At 36.0% G+C, this 24438-nt stretch overlaps 1 protein-coding gene and 1 long non-coding RNA gene across 16 annotated transcripts in view; one reads left to right on the top strand and one right to left on the bottom strand.

The window, feature by feature from the left end:
- The window catches only part of LOC106081014 (TLD domain-containing protein 2), a 585921-nt gene that overhangs the window by 302978 nt on the left and 258505 nt on the right, over positions 1-24438 (bottom strand). For 7 of the 15 annotated variants that reach the window (XM_059361902.1, XM_059361907.1, XM_059361909.1 and 4 more), the window contains exons 1-2: positions 20204-20414; positions 11590-11932 (exon numbers count right to left, since the gene is read on the bottom strand). The exons of 2 other annotated variants lie outside the window; for them this stretch is intronic. The gene's annotated coding sequence lies outside the window, so the exon portion shown is untranslated. Of the gene's footprint in view, positions 1-11589; positions 11933-20203; positions 20415-24438 lie in introns of those variants that run through there. 6 more of the 15 variants (XM_059361910.1, XM_059361911.1, XM_059361913.1 and 3 more) reach the window with 3 other exon arrangements.
- Positions 7576-8182, top strand: LOC106080957 (uncharacterized). The gene is made up of 2 exons (XR_001220289.2): positions 7576-7656; positions 7758-8182. It is a non-coding gene; the product is annotated as an uncharacterized LOC106080957 (long non-coding RNA).

Below are 24438 nucleotides of genomic sequence, written 5' to 3'. Positions count from 1 at the left end.
AAAATCAAATCTTCCCGCAACGTTTGTGGCGACAATAATAGTGGCGTGTAGTAGTGGTACTAAAAGTAGTAGGAGGATTAGATTATTATTAACTCGGCCCACTGAGCAAAAGGGGTTGGTTTTGGCAACAACAAAAAAAAACAACACAATTCGAATTTTTATTGATTTCTTAGATTTATGGCGCTAATTATAGCCAATCGGCAATCATAGCCAGTTGGATTTGTAAATTTACGTTTTGTTATTTATTTGTCCTTTTGAGTCGTATCAAGATGAAATGTCATTTTCGCTGGACATTTCGCCACTTGTATTGAAAACGACGATAATAAATCGTTGGGTGTTCTGATAATCCGATACGGATTAGATTGTTGTCATAAATACATAAAAATGTCTATTTATATAAGCATTCGTTGTTGTGTTAAACGGGGCCCATTGTGGAATACCGCAATGAACGATTAAAATTTATTAACCGCTTCAATTAATTGCGTCCAATTTTGGACATACGTTAATAATTAGTGACGCAATATTTGGAAAAACCTTTAAGATAATGTTCGATATAGCTCCAATGCCTATCTACTGTGGACGACTTTTTCCATAACCAGATTAGGGGAGCTATATCAGGTAAATAAGCGATTTGGATCATACATTTATGTTGCAAGTCATTAGTAACAAAATGGCGATTTTTAGCTATCATCTTTTTGGCAACACTGGTTTAAAAAGCTCCCGCACGTTTCGTGTTATGTTTCACTGTCAAAACATCTTCAGTGTGGTCTAAAATTCAACCATAAACCATCGGGCTATAGACCGATTAAGACCACAGTAAATACGTATGTTGATGGTCATGAGAGGATCCATTGTACAAAATTTCAGGCAAATCGGATAAGAATTGCGCTCTCTAGAGGCTCAAGAAGTCAAGACCCAAGATCGGTTTATATGGCAGCTATTTCAGGTTATGTACCGATTTGAACCATACTTGGCACAGTTGTTGGATATCATAACAAAATACGTCGTGCAAAAATTCATTCAAATCGGATAAGAATTGCGCCCTCTAGAGGCTCAAGAAGTCAAGACCCAAGATCGGTTTATATGGCAGCTATATCAAAACATGGACCGATATAGCCCATTTACAATACCAACCGACCTACACTAATAAAAAATATTTGTGCAACATTTCAAGCGGCTAGCTTTACTCCTTCGGAAGTTAGCGTGCTTTCGACAGACAGACGGACGGACATGGCTAGATCGACATAAAATGCCGCGACGATCAAGAATATATATACTTTATGGGGTCTCAGACGAATATTTCGAGTAGTTACAAACAGAATGACGAAATTAGTATACCCCCATCCTATGGTGGAGGGTACAAAAAGTAACCTCAAATAAGAAAAGTTAGGAATTCCATGCTACCTACACAATCCTTGATTGTTTTCCATGCTGCGCCCCTAAGTTGGTTCATGTCTGGTATTATATCCCCACTTAAGTACCGGTGTCAGTTAGCAGCGAAAACGTGTCATCATCTTCCCCACATGCCCTACACATGTTATCACTTGCCACACCGATTTTACAGAGGTGAGCTCGTAGTCCTATATGTCCCGTCGTGATACCAATAGCTATACTGACCCCCCTCTTGCTTCCCTTCAGTAACAGCCTCGTCTTCTCACGATCTGGATCCCCCCATAGGATTTTCGCCGCCCTACCGACCGTTTCGCGATTCCACTGGGTTGCATTCGCATTAATCGCCCATGCTCTTAAATTGGACTGCGCTGACCCGAAAGGGTTCGGGTTAACCTAGTTTTTTGATGGCAGTCCTATGGCCTTCACCGTTAAATCGTGTGCCCTTTCATTCCCCCTTACACCCGACACCCAAACAATGTGGATTTTGCCATCCTTAGAGAAAGCGTTAATCTCCTTCTTACACTGCAAGACTGTTCGTGACCCTACCGACCTGGTTATTGCCCTTATGGAAATTTTACTGTCAGTAAATATGTTCATATTCGACGTCCTCGCATTAGTACCATACCACCTCACGCATTCCGTGATCGCCCGGATCTCTGTCAGCAGTCTAAAACACTTTAATCGACCTACGTAAATAAGCAGAATTGTCGACTTTGGAGTGAAGATCAGACAGATTTGAGTGAAGATCAGAAAGAAGCATTGGAAGAGCTACCAATGCATCCAGAAAAAGTCACAGATTGATGCGGTTTATGGGCTGGTGGCATCATTGGAACGTACTTCTTCAAAGATTATGCGAATCGTAACATAACTGTGAATGGTGAGCGCTACCGTGAGATGATATCCAATTTTCTTCTATACAGACAAGACCGCTTTAATTACCGCATTGGATGACAACATTGAAGCATGTATTTGTGAGATACCGGCCGATATGTTGGAAAGATTATGCCAAAATTGAACTAAGCGGATGGACCATTTGAGGCGTAGTCACGGTCCACATTTGCATGAAATAATCATCAAACATTAAATTATACGGACCGCACCATCAATTCAAATTCAAATTGCAGGCATTTTATGTGTTTGTTTTTTAATATCCCTATAGCTCTATCCCAATCCCAACCGACCTACACTTATAAGAAGTATTTGTGTTTAGCTTTTCTTCTTCGAAGGTTAGCGTTCTTTCTTCAGACGGATCTTTGAAGCGCCGTCTACTGCTCAATAATTAATCGGATCCAATGGATGGCTTCTTTGTGCATCACAGCCGCACTGAGGACGACACCACCTGATGCACTGTGGTGCAGTGTGGATTACACCCTACATGAGCTCATTTTTGATAAAAATTACTGGTAGAACCGATTGGAACTACGGTATCCCTGGTAACAGAAGTTACAAAGACTCCTATGCGGATGGCATACTAAACGACCAGGTGGGTTTTGGGGTGTACTCTAAAGATCTAGAACGGGTCATATCGAAGAGGTTACCCGACCACTGCAGTGTGTATCAAGCAGGGATCCTTGCAATTAAGGAAGTGGTGGAATAGCTAAGATATAATGTCATTGCGACAATTGGCATAAATATCTTCTAAGACAGCCAGGCAGCCATTAAATTCCTGGAGAAGGTATTTCTGAACACAAAAACCGCCCTCGACTGTCGCAGATCTCTCAACGAAATGGCTAAACAGTTCAAAATTCACCTGTTCTGGGTTCAGGACCTCAGAGATATTCTAAGGAATTGTAAAGCGGATGAGGCGGTGAGCATTTCAAAACTATGTGGCCTAATCTAGACTTGAAGAGGTCTACTGCTTTGCTGTCATTGGCTAGAACAGACGTCTCAGTCATTGTGTCCGTCATGACAGGTCACTGTCTAATCGGAAAACAAGCTAAAGGTTGCCAGCAACGACTTTTGCAGAAGAAGAAGAGACTATAGAACACCTTTTGTATGTGTGTCCCGCACTAGCAGTTAGAAGGAGTTCCACTTTAGGTTCTCATTGCTTTGAGAACCTGTCTGACTTAGCGAATGTGAACATTCGCAAGTTATTGGGCTTTTTAAAGCGATCTGGATAGTTCAACGTTAGGAACTAGAAGGCAACTTCCTTCCTGTGGTATCGCAAAGGACGAAAACGTTGAAATGAGTCTGATGGCAGACTGCCAATTAAACCTAACCTAACCTTCGACAGACGGACAGACATGGCTAGATAAAAATTAAGGACGATCAGGATAGAATGGGACAGCAATAAAAGGTTTTTGCCTGACATTTTGGGGCTCAAATAAAATCGTGCTCTAGCACGGTGCTGATATTATTTCAGGGTCCGCCCATTAAAGTCCCTTCAAACCGGCCATGTTTGCCTTTTATGGCAATAAATAATAGGTATTTGATAGTAGAAAATTAATTTGATATCCAATTTTGAGGTCAAGTGTTTCTTTCAAACGAAATTTAGTTTGTTTATAATAAGTCAACAACAGAAATTTGGTATCCTTATTTAGGGTGGGATATCTAGGGGCGCCCCGCCACCTCCAACGACCGCCAAATGGAAATATAAACCAATAATGACAATATGGGGCTCAAATGAAAGATATTTAAGACTAGAGCACGAATCTGATACCAAACATATTTACCGACCATATAGAAAAATAAGGATCAAATGAAAGGTGTTTGGGAGTAGAGCACAAATAAGGCCGTACCAGCACCCCAACCAGGACTTATTTCCTGACCGTGCCAGTATAGGGCTCAGATAAAATAGGTGAGTGAAAGATGGCGCAGCGGAGCGGGCCCTGCCCAGCTGGTATATAAGTATATCGCTATCGGTTTAGATCAATACATCGAGGTGTTGCAAACGGAAGTATTGGGTTGCCCAAAAAGTAATTTCAGATTTTTCATATAGTCGGCGTTGACAAATTTTTCACAGCTCGTGACTCTGTAATTGCATTCTTTCTTCTGTCAGTTATCAGCTGTTACTTTTAGCTTGCTTTAGAAAAAAAGTGTAAAAAAAGTATATTTGATTAAAGTTCATTCTAATTTTTATTAAAAATGCCTTTACTTTCGTTTAAAAAATCCGCACTTTTTGGGCAACCCAATATATCCTCATCTTGTGTTAGAAGTTAACAAAGTTTGCAAGCTTTTTAGTTGAACATATCACACAAACATAAACAGTAAAAGATTGAATCTATTCCTAGCAATATTTTTAAATTATTAAACTAGGTTGATAACTTTAACCTTTAAAAATCTTAATAACATTTAAACAACTGCATATCCACCTTCATCGATCTTTCCATCGAGTGGTGACTTACACAATTTTTCTTGTCTATCCGTTGGTGTTTCTGGAACAGCGTAATATGTCGAGGTTGTTTAAGACACTAAAAAAATGATGAATTTTAACAATTCATTGGTAAAACCCAATGAAAAATCCAAAAACAATCAACATTTATGCTGTGTCATCTATCAAATGACCTTTATGTTGTTATTCTATAAATACTATGCTTGGTACATGCAGCAACCTCAATGTGGTGATATCTTTTAATTTAGCATGATAGAAGTTATCAATTAAAAAAATGTTTGTTGTGTTAAAAAAGGGGATTGATTAAAATGCCAATTTCTACGATTTAGTATTTAGATGTAGGAATTTTAAAAAAAAATCATCTGGTCTCCCAGTACCAGGGGTACCTGTATCCCACTTTTGAGAGCTTTAGCTCAATCCGTAGAGAAGGTATCATTTTGTACGTTTAAAACCCTAAATGTACAAAATCTCCAAGCCCAACATATATTGTCAAATTATACATGTATCCCAAATTTCAAAGCTCTAGATCACTCTATTAAAAACTACCACTTAAGTACGTTTTCTTCCACTACTGGTTCGATTTCGTATTTGGTACAACTTATCGCATTTTTGTCAAGACTACCACCATTTTTACCAAATTATTTAATTTTACCCGTCTCCTTTCACTGAAAAAGTAAATAAGCTATATCGTACTATTTAGTACTTTTTGGTACCAAAATGTACGATGTATGAAAAAATCATTTAGTTACCAAACATATATTTCCTAGGTGTATCTACATGTTAAAATTCGGAGCTGTTACTCAATCCACCGTAGCGCAGAGGTAAGCATCTCAATCTATGAAGCAAAAAGCCTGGGTTCGAATCCTCGCAAGAACACCAGAAAAAAATTGTCATAGGTGGTTATCCCCTCCTAATGGTGGCGACATTTGGAGTTACTGTACCATTTGGTATGGCAGCCATGTAAAAACTTCATCCCAAAGAGGGACGCCGTTCGGGCTCTGCCATAAAATAGACGTCCCTAATCATTAAGCTTAAAAACTTGAATCGGACAGCACTCATTGATATGTGAAAAGTTTGCCCCTGATCCTTAATGGAATGTTCATGGGCAAATTTCCATTTGCATAGCTCAATCCGTAAAGAAACTAAATGGTACCAAATGCGGTACTTTACGTACGTTTTCTCTCGTTTCCAGTACTATTTTTCATAATGTTTCTATTTCTTTATTTCGCAACAACAATCATTTATACCAAATTTCGGAGTTCTAGCTCTAACCGTTCGCCTAGTGCAATGTTCACCTATTTCGTTCCTTTTTGATGCCTTTCACCACCCTAATGTACAAATTTTCAAAAACCCATATAGTCTCCCAACTAAGGTTGCTAAAGTGTACCTATAAACGAAAATTGAGAGCTCTAGCTCAACCCGTAAAGAAGGTACCAAATATTACCAACTGCGGCACTACTCGTACTATTTCTCCCACTTCGGGTACTATTTTGGAAAATTTTTATTACCAAATCTTAGTTTTTCCCATTTGGGCTGGGCAAACATTCATCATTTGGTACTTTTTAATAAACGTACGAAAATCACAAAATCCGGTCTTATCACGCGATTACGACCCAAGACCCACATTTGTGTCAAGTTTTATGATTCTAGCTTCAGCCAATCGGCCTGTCACGAAACTCTTTTATGTATATATATAGATACCCACCATAGAAGGATGGGGTGCATAAGTCTAGCAATACTGAAAAGTCGGTCTGCGACCTATTCGGTAAAATCTTTGGTACCCACCACCATGGATTCCTCTAAAAATTATCCGTTATTATCTGAGTTTGCATTTGAATTATTTTGAACTCAAGAAGTCATTTCGGGATGTCAGTACTTAGAGGTATATATCACCATATTGACCTATTCGGATAAAACTTGGCAGTCATAAGATAGGGGTTTGCGCCAAATTTCAGCCAAACAGGTGAAAATTTGGGCTTCTTAGGGCTGAAGAAGTCAATTTCTGGGATCGGTTTATATGGGGCTATATATGTTTCTAAACCGATTCGGATTATACTTGGCATGAATGTTGGAAGTCATAACTCAAGTCATTGTTCCAATTTTTAGCCTAAACGGATGAAAATTGATGTTTCTAAGGGCTCAAGAAGTCAAATCCGGGGATCAGTTTATATGGAAGCAATATCAGTTTAAAGACCGTTTCGCATTATACTCGGCATGGATGTTGGAAGTCATAACTCAAGTTGTTGTTCCACATTTTAGCCGAATCGGATGAAAATTCAGGCTTCTAAGGGCTCAAGAAGTCAAATCTGGCGAATTTGCAAATCCCCCAAAGACCTACATCAATAAGAAGTATCTGTGCAAAATTTCAAGCGGCTAGCTTTACGCGTTCGGCCGCAATCGTGATTTCGACAGACGGACGGACGGACATGGCTAGATTGAATCAGAATGTCTAGACGATCCAGAATATATATAGTTTATGGGGTCGCAGATCAATATTTCGAGATTAGTATACCCTCATCCTATGGTGGTGTGTATAAAAACACGATAGTATCCGAACGAACAAGAAAATCCATTTATTAGATTGCACAGGCGTATTTTGTTGTATTGGGGCTCCAATGTTGCCAACGCTTTACGATTACAGGTTTATGGCTGGTACTATGTTCATTTTTCACAGTTGAAAACACATGATTTTCGCGATTACTTTTTCGAAACCATACAAAAATAGCAATGATAACATAATACTTTTATTAAAATTGTTTCATAAGTTATGGGTGAATGTCCCACTGAATGAAATCTGAAAGTTTTTTTGTTCAAAATCTTTTATTTAAAAAAGGTAACCATGAAAAAATTGTCGCCTTTACATTGCAACCATTTTGATTTTTTTAATCAAACGATGATAAATATTTTGAAAATTTGATACATTGCGAAATCTTGTAGGTATAACGCTTAGCATCAAAAATTGCTCATTTTATTAAAAAAAAAATATGACAAAAGAGTAAAATTAATGTTTTGTTATTTAATGACATCGTTGTAGCAATATTCTAGAGACATACATACATATGTATGTATGTATGTAGATGTCTTGCATGTTATGCGACAAATGGATCTTCCGACATACATAAATAAATGGATGGCTGTAACCTCGGAATAATTTAATAGCATTCTCTATGGACATCACTCAACTCAATGTCGTCAGCACTAAAGCAATTCCGTTTTTTTCTTTAATCTGTTACTTAGGCTGCCAACGGATTGTCCAAACTCATCAATCAGCTGATTGGTCACAGCAACATGATGCTTAAGAATAGCCTGAAGCTGTTAAAATGCAGTCATACTTCAATCGACCGACCATTATTTTTCTTTTATTTTTATTATTTGTCATATGTTTAGGGTGGATAGAAGTCCAAAATAAAAGACAGAGTGCAACTCATCGATAAACCAAAAACACAGAGCCACCAGTAATACCTCTTATGGTATGAGTTGGCAATAGTTTAAAGAAAAACAAATGGAAGCGAACAATAACCAAATATTTCCTAGCTCTGCCATTACAAAAGCCAGTTACAATGAGCGGATCGGCTCTTTACAGCCGGTTGATTGTGTATGTGAGCGTTTTTTCCACCACTCAAGACACAAAGCGAATCAAATCATATTTTTTTTATTGTGCTGATGACCTTAAGAAGCCCCAAAACACACTCGAAGCGCTAAAAATCCAAAGCCGCTGCCGCAGCTCAACTTCCCAAAACAAAAAGTCCCAAAGACGGTCGGTCAGACCTGCTTCTTGCCTACCGCCTTGTTTTGTGGCCAAAACGAATTAATGACTTTAAGTTAGTAATTGTTGGTTTCGTTTTGGCATTTTGATTTGAAATGTATTGAGGTGGGTTTTGTTTTTTCTTCTTTTGTTTCGCCCGAGCCTGCTGCCTCTAGAGTTGCCTCCAATTTAGGTGGTGGGCCATTGAGGCTAGTCTGCCGTGGAGCCAGACTGAATTGTAATAACTAACCATTTCAAATGACAAGCCGAAGCATAAGAAATGGAAAACAAAAGACCAAACCAGAAATCACAAGGCGGAAAACGAACCGGCCACCAAACGAAAAGCCACTCAACATAATCACTTCCCTAGAGAGGGGGTATCGCGGTATCGCATGTATTAATTTTTAAAAAGGAAAACGAATTTAACCACTGCGTCTATTCCTGCTTTGGTATAGAAATTTTTATATTTCCACCTGTATAAAAACCGGTGACAAGTAGACCATTGGCATACCTAATCCACTGACCAGCAGCGTGCGTTCAAGCACAGATGTTTTCTTACACTCAAAAAAAATTGTTAATGCAAAATGCGAAAACCAGATTTATACGAAAGCGAAAGTGAAGTTGTGAGCGTGAGTCCTAAATGAGCTACAAGCAGTTGAGTTCAGTTTGTATGACGCGCTTCTCAGTCGCTAAAATTGATCGGTACGCGCCAACAAATTTGACGGCGTAGCATCGGCAACATCGTTTGCTGAACTCCCCTAAACGGCAGTTTAGCTTCTGTTTGGCTCTCTTGGGCAGAGAAAAAACCGTTTATTACCAGTGTTGATAATTTAGCGATTTTATATGTAGCGATGATTTTATTATAATCATACGATCATTGCATTCGCAAAAGTACTTATTTACAACAAAATGTATTTGTTTCGTAGGCTGATTCGTTGCATCAATAAATAATTATTTTAAATGTTAACATTTTGAATCAGCCTTATTGCTGGTCGTTGGGGTGGGCTATAGTAATGGGTGGTAATAGTAATAAAGCCAACTACCAGTATATCGTACCCACCAAAATAGGATGGGCAGTATACCAGTCTAGGCATTCCATTTGCAACACCCCGAAATATTGATCTGCCATCCTTTAATGTGTATATATTTATGATAATTTTGACATTCTAAGTCGATCTAGACAAATCCGTCCGTCCGCCTGTAGAAATCACTATAGGGGTCGAACGTATAAAGATGTCCGCTTGAAATTTTGTTGGGGATTGCCAATAGACCATTTCTCTTTAAATTTGGATATAATAGCTACCGTATAGGGAGTCTCTTTCTTATATGATTTGGCTGCAATATTGCACATAGTATTCTGCTACGATTTCCAACAACCGTACTAAATACAGTTTAAATCGCTCTATAATTTAATATAGCTTCCATATAGACCAATCTCCTTATTTTACATGGAAGCCATAACTATTATCCTAGTTGGCAAAACTTTTTCACGAAGTGGTTTATTATGACTTTTAACATCCATGGTAAGTTTTGTCCAAACTAATCTACAATATAACCTGGTACAGTTTCCATATAAATCGATTTCCAAATTAGTCCTCTACAGCCCCTAGATATATCAATATTTGCCTGATTTGGGTCCTATTGCACACAAAAAAGTTCAACGTGTGTGTATGTATGTTTGAGAACTGTTGCAAGATTTTTTGGGGTTTTTATTTTTTGCGGCTGATAGGTAATTGGAACAAAATATAAAAAGAAAATGGTCATATCTTTCCAAATATTGCTGGTTGCTTAAAGAGTATTTTGTATAGAATATTGGAAAGAAATTAACATATTTTACATTTTTGGCAAAAATATCAAAATTTCACTTAAACGATTGGCAGGTAAGTCCAAACTTCTGTATTGAATGAAATGTATGTTTTTACTCATTGTCATGCAACAACTAATCATAACGGTAAGAAGTAGGTATAAATTTTCTATGGAGAGAAAATAGTTTACAGATTTAGAAAACGGACCATTTTTTGGCATTTTAAAGGAACAGCATCGTCTATAAACATTTGTTTAGGTCTCCCCAATTTTCAAGTTATTTATCGCGCCCACAAAGAAACTACAATTCTTATTTTAGCCTTTTTTATACATGTCACGATTTGGCAACACTTGTGCTGGCGATTAAGCTGATCGAGATAAATCATCACTCAGCTGACCTGCCCCAATTTACCAACAAACTTTATTTATGAGAGAATGATTTTGCAACAATTTCAAATTGTTGGTGTACAAAGATTCGTTCATATCGAGTTAATGGCACTGTTTGAAAACAATGGCCGGCATTATCATACTCTCTCCGTTTCTTCTGACCATGTGCTTCGAAGTGCATATAGCTTAACAGTATAGGTTGCTATCCCAAAATAAAGAGCCGCATATAAGGCACATGTATGTATGCTTGTATGTCCGTGTCTAATTTTGCATATTCGGAGCAAAAGAGTTGGGTGCATTACCGTGAGCAGCCAGAGACGGGAGTTACACATTCTGTCTGTCAATGTAATTATGGCGTTAACGATGACGGACAGAGGTGTTGTTGATTGGAGTGCGCGTATGCGTGTGGTGCATTGTTGTTATTTTTGGAGATATTAACAAAAAACAATGTCATAGCGGAATTTGCAAAACAATTTAAGGTCAAACAAAATTGTTAGTCATTTTTCCTCTCTCAGTTGCAAAACATGCACACATTCACGCATGGCAAATTGCTTGACATTTGTGTGTGCCTGCGTGTTTATGTTTCTCCGGCTAACAAAATAGAAAAAAAGAAGCCTGGACAGACATACAATAAAATAATTAAGACAATAACCCAAAGCAAAACAATTCATGGAAATGGTAATTTGAAATTAATGATGGATGTCTGTCCGTCACCTTAACAAAGACGAAATACTTTGGGGCAACTCTTAAATATACATACATTAAAATTTTAATTAGGCTAATAAAACAAACACAATGCCCCATGGAATGTTTTATTTTTTTGGCCCTTGTCATATTCTTTACCCAAAAAGAAACACAGCTTTGATTTTTTCTATTTATATATAAAATATAGTATGCATATGTACGTATGTCAAATATGTGATTTACCAACCTTTTTGTTTAGATTTGCAAATTTGCAATAAACAGCTTTGCTTTTTTGTATACTTCTTTCACTTGCTGTAAAATGTAGTTGTTGTTGTTGTCGTCGTAAAGAACACTTTTTGCTTGCGTTGTTGTTTGTTAGTGTGTTATATATAAAATAAAAATTAGTCACATTTCAAAATATTTCAACAACTTGGTAAAACTTTTCTATAAATTCGTTAATCTTCGTATTGCATTTAGGTAAAAGCACTTGCGAATTATTTGGATTTTATTCTTTTTTGTAGATATTTTTGAATTTACGTTTAAATTTATTGACTTTTTTCTCTTTTTCACATAAATTTATCACGAATTCACTAGAAGAAAAAGTAGAAATATATATATATATATATATAATTATAAATTTTTTAATTTCTTTTTGCAAGGAGGCATGGTAAGAGAGACACGAATAACCAACCGAGATTTCTACAAGATTGCAACATTGCGCTTCTATTTGTCATAAAACGCATAAAGCCTAATGCGGAGTTCGACTGTTGGACCGAACAACTTTCAAAACGCATAATAAAAGTTAGATTACATTCCACGCGCAGCACGTATGCCCCCAAATGCTTTCTTTGGGTTGAGTTACATATCATGTGCCTTTTGTTGTATATGAATTTCTAAAAATCAGCTTATCTATGATATTTTCAAAGCTAATTTCAATGTAAATTTTATATTGGGTTGCCCAAAAAGTAATTGCGGATTTTCTAAAAGAAAGTAAATGCATTTTTAATAAAACTTAGAATGAACTTTAATCAAATATACTTTTTTTACACTTTTTTCTAAAGCAAGCTAAAAGTAACAGCTGATAACTGACAGAAGAAAGAATGCAATTACAGAGTCACAAGTTGTGAAAAAATTTGTCAACGCCGACTACATGAAAAATCCGCAATTACTTTTTGGGCAACCCAATAATAATGTTGTCTAAAATGAGTTTAAATAAAGGTTTTTTGAAGAGTATATTTAGCGGTTTGAACGCGTTTAAAAGTTGGTTAACTTTGTCCTTAGTTGTTTAAAGTGTTTCAAAAGTAATAGCGACAAAATATTAATTTTTAACGCGAAAAACTAACATAGTACCATCTTTAACACACACAATAGCTGTGTTTTATTGTAGTACTAAATAGTGCAGTGCAATGAAATTTGTATGAATATGACATACATGTATCGAGGACAACGAAGTTCTGAATAAATTGTCAGTGAAGGCTTACATAGAACGTCTGTCGTCAGGATTGCCATGATATGTTTACAATGTGAATGGCAAAATAAAATGAAAACCAATTATTTATAAAGTATTTGCTCACATATTTCGGGCAAATTTTTTTTATAAATTTTACATATATTTTTCCAATTTTCCTCCTATTGTTTTTGATAGGTTAGCAAACGGTCTTACCACCACATTGCAAATGAACAGACTTGCAGTGGAATTTTTTTTTTCGTTTAATTTTAGCCCTTCACGGCTAGTCTATCCAGTACTAAAATAAAGCAAAGCAAATATAAAGCTTCTTATTTTAACTTATTTTGACAAACATGCATACGTGCGCAAACGTGCTGCGCGTGGTATATAACTTCACCTTAGGGTTGGTATTTTATTCTGCTTTCGGAATAGTCGCGGAAATCTTTAATTGTTCCGCGAGCGAAATATGACTTTTTTTCTGCACTTATGGTTTTACAATTTTTTTCGCAAAAAAATAAAAAAACAAAAAGAAAAAAATGAACCATCGGAACCAATAAAACAAAAATGATGCCGACAATGATGTCAAGCGTTGCCACTAAAATTTATTTTTACCATTTTCCTCACTATAAACAGAGTACTACTTTTTCGCCTATTTTCCTCCAGCGTTTACGCCTGAAAAGCTGAACAGAATACTCAGCTTTAGGGTTGGTATACTATTCTGCTTTCGGGATAGTCACGGAAACATGTTTTAAATTTTTTCTCGAGCGAAATTTTACAGCAATCAAATGTTTTCTCTATTTAATTTATTTTCGCAAATAAATAAAGAAAATCGAACCACTGAAACCAATAAAACAAACAAAAATGATGCCGGCAATGGTTTCAAGAGTTGTCACTAGAAGTTTTCTCGCCAATTTTTTCACAAAAAGCAGAGTACTGCTTTTTCCTCGACGTTTTTTTTATATGAGAAGTTTGACAGCATTCCGCTCGAAAAGCTGAACGGAAAACTTAACTTTAATGGTGGAGATGATGCAGAAACATTCCGCAAGAAGTAAAAGCGAAAACCAAACTTCCAAGTGCAATACAAATGCAATGGTACAATTAAGAGGTAGCGTCATTAGCACAACAACAAAAATCGACCCCCAAAGAAACTACTTTGAGTGGCAAATGCCGTAAATTGAAATGTCAAAATGGTTTTAGAAATAAACTTTGTTTTACAACGCATCTTCTTCAAATGTGCTTTATATTTGTATTTGTATTATACATAAAAATTGTGTACAAAACTTTGATTTGTAAAATTTTCTTACTAAAAGAACAAAACAATCCGTTTAAAAATAGCATACTAATACAATATTATGTTCTTATTTAGCAACAATGTTCTGAATGAAATCTTATGGTAACAAAAACAGCTGATACTTTCTGTTGTTATATCAAACAGAAAGTTAACAAAATATCAGGCAGTACTGCTTTCATAACAAACATTGGATTTTTAAGTACCAAAACTTTTTGAGTGTACGAATTTCTTCCCTTTGAAACGAGTTTTTCAAAATTTAATTTGATTATCTCTCCCTTTCTAGCCAATTTTGTTATTTATTTAATTATTTATATTTAATTATGTCTAAGACAATAATATTTGTAAAAAGATTTGTATTAGAGAAATATTAATTAAATGAGCATTTTAATTCACCAATAATTATTATTAGAATATAATTAAAAAACATATTTATATACATACATATTGGTGAGTTCAGTTTAGGATTGAAATTTTGTTTACTTTGAGAGTAAAGAGAAATAAAATCAATAAAAACATCTAAAATTTATATTTAATGGAGATGTTAAAACCGGGTTAAATTCAGTAAAATGATTTGGGACAGTTACAACTCCAAAAAGGAAAAAACTATTGTAATTAAGTAAAGAGAATTAATTGCCAAATCTATATCAAAATAAATAAAATCAGCTGATTTTGACATACTAAACGAAGCAAGATTTTCATAGGAAAAAATATAATGTCGATCTCTATACTACCTTATTTTTTTATAATTTAATTTGAGCCCAACTCGTATTTTCAAGAACGAATATTCCGACATAAAAACAACTTCCTTCAGTCACATCTACCGTTAGAAACAAAAGACATCTTAAATAATTTTGATGACAAAATCAAGTTTAGTGATTTAATAGACTTTTTTATTCATATGGGCCAAAGCTTTTACAATATTTGTATAAAAACAAATAAAAACTACTCTGGTTTTAAACTATAAAAAGATAAAAAAGTTTAGGATGTATGTATGCCAGGCCTAAAAGTGGTATTTTTGATATTTATTTGTGTATTGATATGTTTTTGTTGTTCTCGATAAAAGAACACAAATTAAAAAAAGTTTATAAAGTTATCAACTTGTTCTTTTTTGTAGGTTAAATGGAACAAATTTTCTATCAAAAAGAAAAAAAAAACTTAATGTTATTAGTTAAAAACCCGATGATACCTCAGAAAACTGTTTAGACAAGAGGAGTTTTGTGAAGTATTTTTTACAGTGATGAAAAATATTAATTGTATGGTATGAGCTGATTAAATGTTGGGGTTTTACAAAAAAAGGAAAAAAATGCAGCATAAAAGGGGGTCGGTTCAGAGGATGAAATATTCGGAAGAGATTTTAAAAGACTTAAACTTTGTTTCCCTTTATAGGAGTTCGAGAAGTAGAATAACGGGATTGTTATATATGGGATCTACAGGCACTCTAAGCTAACTTGAACGCAACTTATCTTTCAGGAGTCAGACAAAACTGTTAAGAATGGAGTTATGTGAACACTTTTTTAAGAAATGGCAATTACACATTAAAAAAGGAAAACATTCATCATTGATTTATCGTAGCAAAAATTAGAAAACAAAAAGTCAAATATCAAATAACGTTAATCATTCCACGGTGCACGATGGTATGAAGCACTTTAAAATCAACAACTCCGTTCGAAATAAGTCTCGTACGGAAGAAAGTAAATGTTCCCAATTTCTGAGTGCAGCCAAAGCTGAAAATTAATTGGTAACAAGTAAAAGCATGCTAAGTTCGGCAGGATCAAATCTTGTATACCCTCTACCATGGATCGCATATGCCAAGTTCTTTGCCCGATATATATATAAAGGATAATTGATAAGAATTGCAATGCTATTGGAGCTACACCAAGTTATGAACCGATTGGGGCCATACTTGGTTTGGGTGTTGGAGACCAAACCATTGTGTAAAATTTCAGCCAAATCGAATAACAATTGCTCCATCTAGAGGTTCAAGAAGTGTAATCATAAGATCGGGTTATATGGGAGCTATATCAGGCTATGAACAGATTTAGACCATACTTAGCACAGTAAAACACTTCATGCTAAATTTCAACGGGTAACAATTGCGCCCTCTAGCGGCTCAAGAAGCCAAGTTCGGATATCGTTTTATATGGGAGCTATATCAGGTTTTGAACCGACTTAGACCATTCTTTACACAGTTGTTGGAAGTTAAAACAAAACAGTTCTTGTAAAATTTCAGACAAATCGGATGACAATTGCGTTCCCCAGCGGGTCAAGAAATCAATATCGGTTCATATGGGAGCTATATCAGGTTTTAACCAGACAATTGCGTTCCCCAGCGGGGAACTTCCAACAACTGTGCCGTACTTGGCACAGTTGTTGGAAGTTAAAACAAAACGCTTCATGCTAATTTTCAGCGAAATCGGATAATAATTGCGTCCTCTAGTGGCTCAAGAAGTCAAGATCGACTTGGACCATACTTGGCACAGTTATTGGAAGTTAAAACAAAACTGTTCATGCCAAATTTCAGCCAAATCGAATAAAAATTGCGCCCTTTAGAAGCTCAAGAAATCAAAATCAAGGATCGGTTTATATAGCTGCTATATCAAAGCATTGACCGATAAGCCCATTTTCAATCCCCCCGACCTACACTTATAGGAAGTATTCGTGCAAAATTCCAAGCGCCTAGCTTTATTCCTTCGAAAGTTAGCGCGCTTTCGACCGACGGACGGACAGGGCTAAATCGACTTAGAATGTCATTGCAATCAGGAACATGTATATTTTGCTGGGTCTCGGATCAATTTTTGGATGTGTTACGAACGGAATGAAGAAATTAGTATACCCACCATCCTCTGGTGGAGGGTATACAAAGTAAGTCCTTCAATTACATATGCATGCAATGTCCTTTATAAGGCCGATCAAACTAGAGCTGGCAAAATATCGATGGCACTATCGATATTTTATTTTTTGTAGGAATATAGATAGTTATTTTTGTTATCGTTATTATCGGCAAAGTTATTTCTCATTTTCGTTTGATTGATATAGGTGACGAGAAATTAGCGATAGTATCGATATTTCTTATGGAGTCCGAACAGAGTGGGACACTTCTTTAGGGAGAAGTTTTTACAAGGCATGGTACCTCACAAATGTCACCAGTATTAGGGGAAAATTACCACCGCTTACATTTTTTACCCTAAACACTTAGAAATCTGATGTAGAGTTTACAATCTCTAATACCCACATCGTGTAAGGACCAGATAGGTCCATAAATGGATATAGCCCCTAGATGAACCAAACCTCTTTTTAGCCTCTTCGTGCAATACATTCGACGATATGCTTCCTTTAAAATATTTCTCGTTTAAACTAAACTTTTTAGTGGAACTACGGTAGGTCTTCAACGTTTGCCCCACTCCAACTTAACACTTGAATAGGGTGCACTTGAAGATCCCTATCTCACAGGTCACTGCGTACCGTTAAGTATTCAGCGAGTTGGACGAAATGTTGAAACGACATTCATGTTAATATTTGGTAAGCAAATATTCTGGAGTACGTAGTATTTTCTATGACTTTCACTGAAAAACTCGAACTTAGTAATCATATTAAAAGGTAAACAGATGTCTTAAAACCCCAGATTGACATTAATTTAGAATAACTAATTTTCTTTGTATTTTGCGTAAAAGAGATAGAACATCGTTGCAATGCATTTCTTACACACTATTCAACTGAGGTTTTCCTCTGAGTTTAGACTTTCCTGCATTTTATGTGGAAAACAAGGTTAATTAAAACAATTTTTTCGGTTTCAGTTTTATTTATATGATGGATGTCCACATATTGAGGTCTAAACACACACACACACATATGTACACATGCATGCATGGCTATATTTGTTCGCTAAGAGGCTGTGCCAAATGGTAACAAAATACTATGGTGAGATGTAAAAATGACATGGTAGAAATATTTTTCCACTGGTGAGAAAAGAAATTTAAACGGTATCTTGTCATTCTATGCAAATGTTGACGTTTCTGCCAGCCAAAAACAAGCCACTCTACTTGGAATCATCAAAATGTATTGAAAATCATCAATTACTTGCGTATAAAGCAATAGTTTAGTAAACTTGCAATTAGAACAATTAAATACTTGGGAATTGTTGATAGAAAACTGTCTATTTTGGATACATGCTCTTATTATTATATCAAGATATTAACACATATGTAAAAACCAATTGATTGCCGATGACGACACCGTCCAAAAAATATTTTACACAGCGGTTCGAAATGTCTCTAATAAAAACCATTTCCCATATGTTTTCCTAAATTCTTTCAAAGATGAAGCATTTATTATTTATTATTAATTGACAATGTAATATTTTTTAGAATATTGTCATTAATACAAAAACTAATTATTGTGGATAGCAATCGCCACAGGTAAATATGAATTAGACCTGTGTATCTATTCACAACTTCCAATATGCAACTATTGCTCTATAAACGTCAAAATTTGCATTGCTGCTGTCAAAAATCTTACTTGCCCCTAAAGATGTTCAATATAGATAGGTGTATTGACTAGTTTTTAATAGCACGTTTACATTGAATTTTGTTATAATCTGGATTTAACTAAATCAAAAAACAAATCCTGTCCGTTTGAACTGCTTTTTGGGAAGTAAGCGACATACACAAGCGTACATGCGTATACATGAATGCGCATGTCACACACATCCATACAACAGTTGAAAACAGTTGCATTTTTGGTACTTTTATCGATTATTCAGCGATGAAATCGGGTTTATTTGGGATTTAATAATAAATCTTTCAAAAAACGTATTTATTTTTGTATGGTAAAAACTGAAAAAAAAACACAGGATTTAGCACTCAAATCTCGAAAAGGTCATAAATCCGAATTTAGCTGCCAATGTAAACGTACTTTAATTGATTGTGGATACTGTTATTTTACAACATTAAATTATTTTTGCAAAACACTTTTTAACTTTCTTGTTGGCTTCTTTTTGTTAATTTATTTGCGTTTTTCTAGTTTTTATGTTCTAAAAAACAAAAAAACTCAAGTATCTAATCGTTTATCTATTTTAAATTTATAGTCTATGCTTGCGCCCTGGGTAGATCTAAGAAGGTAACGTCACAAGCCCAGCGGACAAAAAGTTCAAATTTCAGAGTTGTATCCAAGTACACTCTTATGTCAAATGATTTGTTTATTTTTTCACATTTTTAATGTTTTAGTTTATAATCAATACGTTTATAATCACAAATCTCTTAATTTTATGACTGCTGTACGTGGCAATGCAAATAAAAACTAAGATATCAATTGACAGTGTACAAAAGTTTGACAGAAGACTGGGAATTTCTATACCCATTCCTACAAGGTTGTATCTTTGATTTCGTTGTTGTTGGGCTTGTGACTTTAAACTCTACCTAGCTTGCGCCTAGACTACTTAAAAAAATGTTTACCACACTCAAATGTCATATTTTTGCCAACCCTTAAACTTTTTTACCATTTGGCACACGCTCTAACTAACATACTGATGCACAAAAGTGCAAACGCCAGAAGGAAAACAATGCAAATATGTAAATTGTTTTTAATTTAAAAGAGAAAAACGCTAATAAATGCATGTATGCAGGCATAAAAACAAAAGAAAAAAATAAAACTTTGAATAAATTAAAAAGAATATTTCACTAAAAACAGGCATAAACAAATTTTAGCAACAATTTTTTTAACAAAAACAGTTAAAAAAAGTAAAAGGTGTTGTCTGAACGAGACAAGAATATCTAGAGTTGATTTGTTATGTGACATTCTACTCGAAGCATTGCAAATTTGAAGTCGAATGGTTTTTATTTGTTGGTAACAAAACTGAATAATTTTTTCGCGCGGTGTTTTGTTTGGTCTTTGTTATTGTTGGTGTTGCGGTTTTAACGGTTGTTTTCCTTTTAATTTGAAATTGTGCCTTTGTATGACAATTCGTTGACCATTTTTGGTTGGTGGTTGGTTATTTCGTATTCTCTCTTCTCCTCTTCTTTTTGTTTTCATGTTTTAGGTGTTTAAGATTTCTTTGTTGCCAAAAACAAACAGTAAAAATCACACTTAAAAAAAATAATTCAAAAATTTTTCTCTTGTAACATTTACACATTTGGCTTTTTTAAAAAATTTGTTTTGTATATAAGGAGGGGGTTTTCAAGCGCAATCGTACCGTACCGTATTAACGCGTTTAAATATTGTGGTTTTCTTCTTGTATATATTTTCTTTTTTTTATTATTTCTTTTTTTGCTTGTATTTTTATGCTGAGGAAGGAAGGTATCGTAAATTTTCTTTGCTTGCGTTCGGGGCAAATGAAAAACTTAAACTGATCGAAAATTTCTCCGTCAACGTCTCAGAAAGTAACCAAATTTACTACTACGAAAACAGACGACAACAAAAACAGCATCGGTAATAACAACGAATTCGTTGAACAACGACGAAAACAGCAACGGCGTCGTCCATGGGGGCTTGTGTTAACGACGGCAGCGACAACCATGACGCCAACAGTGATATTCTTGAGCCTAAATAATCGAATCGAATGCGAACAAAAGTAAACAACAAAGAATTGTATACGGCATGCAGTGGAGGCGGCGTCTACGTTGGCGGCTATTAAGAGCGCACCAGCTCTGTCGCAGCGCCAAACAAACCCCAACGATCGTTGGCTAGTCAGTTCCCTTGCACACTTTAACAATACACATTTACAATCACCTCACTGTCATATTGGCAGACAAACCACCAGTTGGTCGGTCAGTCATAACTCATGTAGCCCCCCGCCCCCAAAAAAAGAGCAGCACACATAAGTTTGTGGCCCAAACTCGTTCCTTCATCGAGTGTTTGGCTCTCCATAGTGTCGGTTTTTTTTGGAGAGCAATCGTCCATGTTTGATGCACATACATACATACCTGCAAACTACAGCTGTTAAGTGCATTGAGTAAACGGTAGCCGAATCAAAAAGACACCAAAGTGGCAGCATTGATTTTGGAGCACCACTATACTCAAGTGGCATGTCTCCATCATAGGCAGCAGCATCAACATTGACGCAAACAGCGTTGTCATAGTGCACAAAATCAGAGATGTAGCGCCGCTTAGCTTCGACGCCAATACAAATACCCCATACTTGGGAAGTCAGTATGTACGTGCATGTGTATGATGAAGTTGCGGGAGAGTAAATAAACGTTGCCCATGATAATGGAGTAGATATGTATGTTTTACAAAAACGACTGCAGCGTACCCAACATTGACGGCAATGTTTTGTTTTGAGAGAAGTGGACTTTTGTGAGATTATAAGAGTATTGATTATTTTATGATCACTTGCGTTTTCGTTAGTTAAACATTTGTATGTGTGTGTGTATTGGGGGTCTCTTTGATTCTTAAAGATTATGATATCTGTACTCTCGTCCAACCACACAAAACAACAAGTAGCGTTGCCGATTTGGGCTTTTTCTAGCAATTTTGGTAGGATTTACTTTCAATTTTAAGGGTTTGGTCGAATTCACGGCCAATTTCGGTTTTGGTAGATTTTTAGCGAAATTGTATTTTTAAACCCACCACCATGGGAGGGAGTATTCATTCAGTTAGCAACACATCGCAATATCCATTCCCCACCCAAAAAAATGTTTGTATATATAACGATGTCTGTGTTTCTGTCCGTCCGTCTGTGTGTTAATCTGTTGTAATCACGCTATAACCTTCAAAAATTGAGATATGGAGCTAAAATTTGGCTCAGATCCGTAAATATTCTATACGCAGGTTAAGCCGTTCAACGGGCAAAATTGGATTTTTATTGGATATAGTTGCCATATAGACCGATATATCGGTTTAGGAGTCTTCCATCCATAACAGCCGCAATCGTTCTCTGATTCCGCCGAACTTTGGAACAATGCGTTGCAATAGGTCCTCAGATATTAGGACCTAATATGGTTATTATCGAACTTTATTTCAATTTAGCTGACACATAAATCGATCTGCGAGGTTTTGAGCCCATAGAGGGTGGATTTTTTATTTGTTGAAATTTGGTACAGTGGGTTGCATTAGGTGATACCTGTGCCGAGTATAGTAAAGATGGTGCGTTGTATTTGAATCTTAGGTCATGGTCTTGTAAAAGACTCTGTTATTTTCCGAAATTGACAAAATTTAGCACAGTGAGAAGTTTGGGTCCTCTCAACATCCTTCACAAACATTAACAAAATTTTGTACTACTACCGATGGATGGGGATATATTAATTTGTCATTCCGTTTGCAACAAATCGAAATATCCAGTTTCGATTCTTTAAAGATTATATGTTCCCTATCGTCGTAATAATCTAAGACGATCTAGCCAAGTTCGTCCGTCTTTCTGTTGAAATCACGCTACAGTCTTTAAAAATCGAGATATTGAGCTACAACCTTGCACATACTCCTTTTTTGTGCATAGACAGATTAAGTTAGAATATGGGCTATATCATCATATAGCCCCTTCATAGACCGATTTGCCGATTTAAGGCCCATTAAATCCACATTTGTTATCCGATTTCGATTGAAATTTGGGACAGTGAGCTGTGTTAAGCCTCTTGAAATTCTTGTTCAATACGGCCCAGATCGGTCCAGATGTTAATATAGCTGCCATATGGATCGACCTCCCGATTTAAGGTCTTGGGCCAATAATAGACGCATTTATTATCCGATTTCCCTACATTTTGGGAAAGCGAGTTGTGCTAGGCTTCTAGACATCCCTGTTCAATACAGCCCAGATCGGTCCAGATTTGGATATAGCTGCCATATATACAGATCTTCCGATTTAAGGTTTTGGGCACAATGAGTTGCGTTAGGCACCTCAACATTCGCACCGATTATGGATAAGATTGATCTATATTTCGATATGACTGCCATATAGACCTATCTTTCAATGTAAGGTCTTGGGCCCATAATAGGCTCATTTGTCGTCCGATTTCGCTGAAATTGGAGACAGCGAGTTGCATTAGGCCACTCAATATGGGGTACCGTTTCACGAAAATGAAAATCTATTTAACGTATTTGGGAAAATTTGTGCCAGCTGCAACATTCCTTCTCCCAAGCTCAAAACGATTCACCGTTTGAAGAATAGAAATAATACAAAAGAACGCAATTCACCAGATGCCGTTATTATTGCCACGTTTATGTCTCCTTATGACAAAAATTTCTTCCTGAAGTCACTGTCTGCTTTCAGGAAAAAAAATGGCAATTCCCTTTTGCTCCGTTTATTAGGTCTCGACTCGGATCACAAATTTTACATAAACGAGAACCTATCGAACACCAACTACAGAATACTTCAGGATGCTGTATCGCTAAAGAAGAAAAAACTTATTTACTCGGCGTTCACATTCAAGGGACTCGTGTTTGTTAAACATGGCCCCAACGATGATCCTGTAGTTATTGAACATGCTGACGCCCTAAATAGATTTCGGCATAACGAATTCTCACCGCATTTTGCTAATACCAACGTTCAGTAAATTTTTCAAACTTCACGGAAATTACACAATACTTTTTTCAAACTTTATAACTAGTTTTAAATCATTTTTTAAATTGTTTACCTATTTAATTTTAATATTTTATTTCTTTTATCACTATCTTCAATTTAACAACTTTTACAACATTAATTGTGATCATTTATTCCTCTGCAGCTATACTGATGGTAGAATTTTGATTTATTATTTTATCCTAAAATATGGCGAGCCTAGCTAACCATAACACTAGGGACTTGACGGCGAATATGATTAGAATTCTGGCAGGCCAACGGAGTGGTTTGAAGATATGTCACATTAACGCCCAAAGCCTGAATAATAAGATTGATGAATTCCGATTTATCTTTGAGAATTCAGGTTTGGATGCTATTTGCGTATCAGAGACGTGGCTGAAGGAGACTACTCCTGATTCTTTCATTGATCTTGTTGGGTATACTGTCTACAGGGCTGATAGACCACGCAGAGGAGGCGGCACAGCGATTTATGTCCGCGACAATCTGAGGACTCGCATTTGTGCCAGATCAGTGGCTGATGATAGCATTGAATATGTGTTTATAGAATTATCTGCCACGGAAAGGAAGCTGTTACTTGGTTGTGTCTATAGGCCAAATAACAATATTGACATACACCCATTCTTGGAAGTAGTGGAACACCTTACGTTTACCTACCCGGATGTCATTATTGCAGGGGATCTAAATTCCAACATTCTTTTGGACTCAAGTCTCACAGCCCAGATGTCTTCATTGGGCTTATTACCTTTCAACACATCCATGCCGACTCATTTTTCGTCCAGTTCCAGTACCCTCCTTGATTTGTTTTTTGTCAGTGAGATTTCTAAAGTTTCATTGTATGACCAACTGTCCG

This window comes from Stomoxys calcitrans, chromosome 2 (assembly GCF_963082655.1).
Source record: "Stomoxys calcitrans chromosome 2, idStoCalc2.1, whole genome shotgun sequence".
Lineage (NCBI taxonomy): Eukaryota > Metazoa > Arthropoda > Insecta > Diptera > Muscidae > Stomoxys > Stomoxys calcitrans.
The sequence above is the reverse complement of the archived record's forward strand: the minus strand, read 5'-3'. Positions and strand labels throughout refer to the sequence as shown.